This window comes from Cicer arietinum, chromosome 5, assembly GCF_000331145.2.
Source record: "Cicer arietinum cultivar CDC Frontier isolate Library 1 chromosome 5, Cicar.CDCFrontier_v2.0, whole genome shotgun sequence".
NCBI classification, from domain to species: Eukaryota; Viridiplantae; Streptophyta; class Magnoliopsida; order Fabales; family Fabaceae; genus Cicer; species Cicer arietinum.
The window spans coordinates 25,580,822-25,589,530 of record NC_021164.2 but is presented as its reverse complement, the minus strand read 5'-3'; positions in this window follow the sequence as shown (position 1 = coordinate 25,589,530).

Here is an 8,709-nt window from a genome sequence, read left to right as displayed (position 1 = left end):
CGCAGAGAGAATCAACCTATGTTCAGCAAAAATATATGCTTTCTGAAGCATGTAATAGTTCCATAAATCCAAGTATGAAATTTCAAAATAAAAGATGATCCAAAATAGGGGATATACTAATGATGTAAATATTTTTATTGGATTAAATAAGTTTTTAATTTTTATAAAATTTTATTTTTAGTTTTTGTAAAAATAAATTACATTTTTTATTCCCTACAAAATTATTTTACAAAATTTTTTGGTCATTCCTATAACGAAATGTCCTTCTACTTTTAAATTTTAAAATGGTTTTCTTTAAACATATTTAGAATAATATTAAAATATGATGCACACAAATTTAGAATTTTTTTAAATTGGAATAAATTAAATATAAATTTTTTAAATCATAAATAAATAAAAATTGTATATTTAAAAAGAAACAAAACATATAATATCATATATAATAAAAAAATAAAAAGTGTGATCAAATTATAATTTAAAATTGATAGCATAAATAAAGTTTTGTTTGGGATACTTGATTATACATTAGGAAAAATCTCACGATAGATTACATTAACGGTCTCGTCACATATATGATTATTGTCATTTAGAATGAGCAACTTCAAAAAAGTTCCGGATGTGACTCTAGATACAGCTGCGTATAATTGTCCATGTGTGAAAATGAGTTTAAAAACATATATGCCAACATGAGAAAGTGACAAACCATAACTCTTATTAATTATCATTGTGAATCAAAGAGTTAACGAAGATTGGCTCCTCATAAACTTAAATGGTAAACTCAGATCACTCGAAACCATATTCATTCTTGGAATTAGAATTTTATCGCCCACAGTTTTTCATGTGATGTAGTTCCCCTATAAAATTCTTTCCCAAATGATTGCTCACAACTTTTGTTTAATTACTTAACCTAGCAGCTTGATCAATATTCCTCATTAACATTATATGACAATCTACTTTAAGTGTCAACTTGTGATTCATAATACCTGAGCACTTAATATCATCAAGGAAGTCAATAGTGAACTATTGACTTTGTGAATCATTGCGTCAGATTTACATCTGCATATGAACTTAAATATTCCCTTTCTCCAACTGGAATGAATAAAAAAAGGGTATTGTTGACGTGCTCAACATCATCCAAAGTTGGAGCAAGGATCCTTCTCTCCTAAAAAAATGAAATATTATACATGTTCTTTAAAATGTCAGGATAAATGAAATCAATAAGTGCATGTAACAGATCAATTGTGTCAAGTATAAGTAAATCATATGGAATTTTGACATGTATCTCACCATTTTCGTCGGTAGAATCGTCTCCATCCCCTATTGAAAGAATCCAATCGGCAAAATTCTTCATATCATGTTCATCGGGTATGGTTGAAGCACATAGGTATGTCTAGTCGCAAACCTATTCGAACTACAAACAATATCTGTCAAAAATCATCACCTGATACCACTAAAATTCCATCAAATGGTTTGTGTTTGTTGTCTACACCATCAAACGACATTATGTCATGCGTGTGTGACACCCTAAACCCCAAAATAATATATATATATATATATATATATATATATATATATATATATATATATAATTTATATTATATTTCTATAAAATTTGCAGCAGATAAATAAAAATATATTTCCAAGAAAAGAAAAACGTTTATGTTTCGCTTAGGATATCGTGTTTCTCAAAAATCAAAAGAAACGCTTTAAACTTATTTTCTCTGTTAAAAAAATGTAATCTCAATAAGCTTGATTTAAGTATTATTACTTGATTTAATTTAAAAACTTACTAGTACTTCTAATATTTTCATCCAAAAATTCATTTCAAATTAAATAAGTAAAATACAAATTAAACTCTGATTTCTAGTATCACCTATCAGAGCGTGGTTCCTCCCAAACTTGAACTTCAAGATTCATTATCCTATAACAACTGCGATTTCGCAAACCCAGGGCCAAGCCAATCAAACACAAACAACGAATGAGGTGAGTTTCAAAATCATGATGACAATATAATACAAGTAAGAAGAGCACGCAAACAATCATAATAGAACCGTATCATTACACAAACATTCCATCAAGAAAATATCACATTAAAAGGTCAAAATCACTCAAGGAAAATCAACAAATTTCACTATAACAGCAAATCGTCTAAGAGAAATTATCACCACACACGATACATAATAATCACAACAAAACCATCACAATAAAATGCAATGCTATGCATGAGCTTAGACTCTACTTCACAATGTGGTACTATTCTAACTTTGAAGTACTTGGTTATGAGGCTTGATACTACGCTACAATCTCGATGGACGGACAATTCAAATTGGCCCTGTCCTCATAGATCCCCTCAACTTAACCCGAGACACATATACGTGACAGTCGAGGTAAACATGTGTTGTATGGTAGCTCTCGACATTTGGAGTGCTACCTCCAAGTCACCTATGAATTTCCCACCCGAATACCTCCAAGGTCTAACAATCTTGCTTTAAGGCTCGACAGTAGACTACCACGATCAGGCTCACTCAGTTGTACTTCCCCAGAATCACTAGGATTGTCAGGCCCTACCTATATGATGACAAAATAATCTTCACTTTGCAAATTCCCAATATTTATTTTCTCCCCTCGTTGGCTTATGATACTCCATAAAGAACATCATCTCAAACACAAATTGGAATCACAATTATTTCACCAAATATGGGGGTTACTTCAATATTCTCATCACAAATTCACAACATCACTATCATTAATCATATCTCATCATATAAACTCATCACAAATTTATAGCATCATTATCATCAACCATACATCATCACATAAGCTTATCACAAATTTATAACATCATTAATATTAATTATGCATCATCATAATCACATAAACTTATCAAAATGAATTCACTTTTTATTATCACGTCACATAAACACGTTTAATCAAACATATACATAAAATTCATTCGACATCCAATATCACAATAATATCAAATATCTCACATTTAATAAAAATAAATCAAACATCACAATAATTTCAAATACCACACATTTAACAAAGTTAAAACAATCAACACCTAATAAATATTTCTATTCCATATTTTAATTTCACAATTTCCATATTTTTACATTAATCAATTTATCACTCAAAGGGCTACTGCCGTACGTAGCGATCCCCGAATGAATCGTTGGAAAATACAATTTTCCTGTTCATCTCATATTATATTATACTCATGAATTCAAACGCTCTCTCACTCTTTACCTTATTTTGACACTTTCAAATACGAGTATGATTCCACGAACAAACAATCTTTGTTTTTTTTATTATCACGTCACATAAACACGTTTAATCAAACATATACATAAAATTCATTCGACATCCAATATCACAATAATATCAAATATCTCACATTTAATAAAAATAAATCAAACATCACAATAATTTCAAATACCACACATTTAACAAAGTTAAAACAATCAACACCTAATAAATATTTCTATTCCATATTTTAATTTCACAATTTCCATATTTTTACATTAATCAATTTATCACTCAAAGGGCTACTGCCGTACGTAGCGATCCCCGAATGAATCGTTGGAAAATACAATTTTCCTGTTCATCTCATATTATATTATACTCATGAATTCAAACGCTCTCTCACTCTTTACCTTATTTTGACACTTTCAAATACGAGTATGATTCCACGAACAAACAATCTTTGTTTTTTTTATTATCACGTCACATAAACACGTTTAATCAAACATATACATAAAATTCATTCGACATCCAATATCACAATAATATCAAATATCTCACATTTAATAAAAATAAATCAAACATCACAATAATTTCAAATACCACACATTTAACAAAGTTAAAACAATCAACACCTAATAAATATTTCTATTCCATATTTTAATTTCACAATTTCCATATTTTTACATTAATCAATTTATCACTCAAAGGGCTACTGCCGTACGTAGCGATTCCCGAATGAATCGTTGGAAAATACAATTTTCCTGTTCATCTCATATTATATTATACTCATGAATTCAAACGCTCTCTCACTCTTTACCTTATTTTGACACTTTCAAATACGAGTATGATTCCACGAAAAAACAATCTTTGTTTTTTTTACTTTTGTCCTTCAATCGATCTAACTCGACAGTTTATGGGTAAACGTAAAAAATAAATTATGAGAAAATACTCTAAAAACTAAATTTCAAAATTCGGTCAAAGAAAATCACCGTAAATCAAAAACCATTAAGTGGATAATATAGCCACTTTTCACACCATCGTTTTGGCGTTGGTTTCACTCAAATCGGACTTACGGTGAAGAAAAACGATGCAAAATAACGAATTCTGGAAAATTATTTGTCATTGAATAGCTAAATAAGTAAAACAACATACTGAAATTTAGACGAAAACGGAGAAACTTTTCTGGGCCGTCATCGATGAACGATATCAATTTTCTTCTTTTTCTCTCAATGTGCGGCTGCCCTATTTTGTGTCCCGATTACTCTCTCTTTCTCATACCCTTCATTCTTGTTATTTTCAATTAATATTTTTTTATTATTTAATTAGATTTTACTCTTAAATATGTGTCTAATTCATAAAACAAATTTTACTTCTTTCTTCTATTTATTTTTATTTTTTTAAATAAAACAAACAATTATCAAAACTATTTTTTTTAACACTTTTTTTTTTCAAACATAATTTAATAACCAACATATTACTTATATTTCAAAAGCAATATTTTATAAAATGAAGTAATTAAAGTGATTAATCTTTTAAAATACATTAATAGTCAAAATCCTCATATTCAAAATAATACTTTTTTTTTCAAATACTCAAATTAAAATATTACCATCATTAGAGAATTGTCGATCTTATAAAATAAATAAATATTACACCAACACTTTATATTAATTACTAAATCATAATAAATATATATACAATCACAATGTCATAACAAGTATATAAAAATAAATGAAATCAAACACAATGTCAATTCTATCTCAAGATATTATTTATAAAAAAATAACTAAAAATAAAAAGTAGTTATAAATAATTGAAATATAACTATGTGCATACTTAACATTTGTCAAGCGCACAAAAAAATATTATATTAATTAGGTAGACGTATATCCACGTAAAATCGCATAATTTTTTATTTATTTAAAATATATATTACACTAAAATACTATTATTTTTTAAAAAATAGATCAAAGAGTAAAATATAATATTTATTATTTATATCACTCATGTAATCTAATATTTATAAAACTAGCACATCATAGAAATCGCCTATATAACGAAAATTAGTCAGAAAATTTATCATCATATATTCTAAAATAATTTTAACATTAAATTAATTATTTAAAATCGTACTTAACTAATAAAATAGTTTATTATAAAATTTAGGGTGTTACATATCCTACAAAATTATTTTTGTTAGGCTGCAAGAATTGTTGTCTCTTTTTTTCTAAAATTTTGGACATTTGAGGTTCATTGTTTATACTCTATCATCAAATTTTATTCACCTTAAATTTTATAGTTTTATCTCACTCAAATCCAAAAGTTTCATGATGGAGTTGTTGCTTTTGTACTGTTTTTTTTTCTTAGAAAATGGAATAAATATTTAATATACATTTATAAACAATGTAAATTGAAATTCAAGAAGAGAAAAGGTAAATGGTTTAGAAGAAATAATAAACTAAGGAGAGACACATGTGTTTTGAGTTTTTGTTCTCAACCATCAATTTTAATCTAAAACTTGGGAAATATTCTTCTCATTTTCATATAAAAAGAGTATTCTCACTAGATATATATATATTAAGTGATTTTATTAAGAAGATTGAATGAAGATGTAGAATACACTGAGTTCTCAATACCCGAAATTACAATATTTATTAAGATAAACAAATGTGTAACACATTACCAATTACTTATTCCACGGATACGGAAAGGCACCATTATATTCTACCTTAATTGGTCCTTTTTTGCTGATAACCCAATTACAATCATGACATGAATCTCTACGGCTTACGTATATGTCAAACCAGTGAAATTCACCTTCCCACTTAAAGGAACAATAGAATTGTGTTGTGCCAAAAATATTTTTTCGAAAATCCCAATTAAATTCGTCATCAAAAGGAAGAACACGAACTCCAAGATCATCATCACCAGATTTGCAATGAACAGTTAAAACCATATTGTTTTCTAATTTGTTAGTAATACTCACATGTGTTCCAAGAATATTGTGTACGGATAGCAATGTCAGCACACATATCAAAATAAACTTTTGGATAAAAAAATGCATTGTACCTTCAATTAATCTTTTCTTTGAGAGTGAACAATCTTTATCGTATAAAAGTTAAAGTAATTGTTTGAATGAAATAGTATATTTATAGAACAATTTTAGGAAAAAATGCAAATATATAAAAAAATAAAATATTTAAGGTAATATTTTATGAAATATAAAATAATTAATAACCATTTATTAAAAATAGTAATAATTATGATTTGAATCTTCCATCAAATCAATTCCTCTAAACTATTCAAATTTTTAATAATAACTATTTCAAAAGCAATATTTTATAAAATGAAGTAATTAAAGTAATTAATCTTTTAAAATATATTAATAATCAAAATCCTCATATTCAAAATAATACTTATTTTTTCAAATAATCAAATTAAAATATTACCATCATTAGAGAATAGTTGATATTATAAAATAAATAAATATTTCACCAACACTTTATATTAATTACCAAATCATAATAATTATATATAAAATCACAATGTCATAACAAGTATATAAAAATAAATGAAGTCAAGCACAATATCAATTCTATCTCAAGAGATTTTCTTATAAAAAAATAACTAAAAATAGAAAGTAGTTATAAATAATTGAAATATAACTACGTGCATATTTAACATCAATCAAGCACACAAAAAAATATTACATTAATTGGGTCACGTATATACATGTAAAATCGCATAAAATCTTTTTATTTAAAATATATATTACACTAAAATACTATTATTTTTTAAAAAATAGATCAAAGAGTAAAATATAATATTTATTATTTATATCGCTCATGTAATCTAATATTTATAAAACTAGCACATCATAGAAATCACCTATATAACGAAAATTAGTCAGAAAATTTATCATCATATATTCTAAAAATAATTTTAACATTAAATTAATTTTTTAAAATCGTACTTAATTAATAAAATAGTTTATTATAAAATTTAGGGTGTTACAATTCTCCCATTGTTAAAGAATTTCGTCCTCGAAATTTGGAGCGAGTGAACTAATATCTAACTTACCACCCTCAAGATTCAAACTTAGTCTACAAACATATTTATGACATTCAATCTCCAATTAAGCACATCATGTAAAAATCTACTAACATAGCATGATAGACTAACATGACCAAATAAATCAATTAACACATATAATATTTATCATTCAATTATGAAATAAAATACAATAGAGTTACTCACTATAATTTACATATAGAACATAACATATACATTTTGTCAATAATAACGTATTTCATTTAGTTTGGTTAAATGAAACACATTCCAAGTACGTTGTCAATTTCAACTATTTCTTTCAAACCAAATATTACTAGTTTTACTCCTTAAAATAAAGTCTAAATCATATCACCAAACATTCAACAAATTTAACATAGGTGTAACAACCTATCTATTTTTGATTTGTTAAGTATAGAAGTTAATGTTTAAAATTGTTAATTTTTAAAAATAAAATAATTAGTTTAATTGTTTAAAAAAAAAGGCATTATTGTAATATTTGGACAAATGAAGGGCAATGGCATAATTTCCTCTCTACATTTTAAGTATGGATTTTTTATTACTCTTCCATTTTCTTCCGTTCGTTCTTCCTTCTCTTGTTACTGTGTTACGGTGAACACCTCCCTCATCCTCCCAAATCTTCAACCTCCCTTTTCCTTTCTGTTTTTTTTTTTTCAAATCAGTAAACCCAAAAGCTTATAAAGGTCTTCAAACCCATTTTTAAACTTTGCATGTCTCAATTTGTAACTAATGAGCTTCAACAGCGAATAACCCAAAATTGAAGAACTTGGGTCAAGGTGACAATTCAAGCGAAAGGGGAGCTCAGCAACCAAGTTAATCAGAGCATCATCTTCTTCCTTGTCACAAACAGTGAGTTTCTATCATTCTTCATTTAAGAAATTTCTCCAAAGATTTGTGCATGCATGTTAGTTTTGAGAAGTTTTTGTTGAAATTTCTTTCAATTAGATTGTTAAGAAATGTTTTAGGTGCATGCTGGTTTTATTTACTGGATAGAAAATTCTATTTTTTTTATCCCAATTATTCAATGCATGAGAGGTGTTTGATGAAAATACTGTGATAACGGCTGTAGGAGCTTTGTGGTATTTAAGTTTGGTTTTCTAAATAAAAAGAAAACTATGTAAACAAGTCTTAAAATCAGATTTTTTTTCATGAATTATTGATTTCGAATTTTGAGATGAAACCAATTATGTTGTGTTTATATGTGCGTTCTTTTTATTAAAGGGTTTTTGTTGTTGTTGTTGTTACAATTAGGGATTTCATTTTCTGGAGTTGTTGAAAATAAGTTAGAACGTAGGCTGTTGTTTATGGTTGTGATGTTTGTGAATGAATTATGTATTAGGAAAAATTTAATTGTATGTGCATCACTAGATTTAA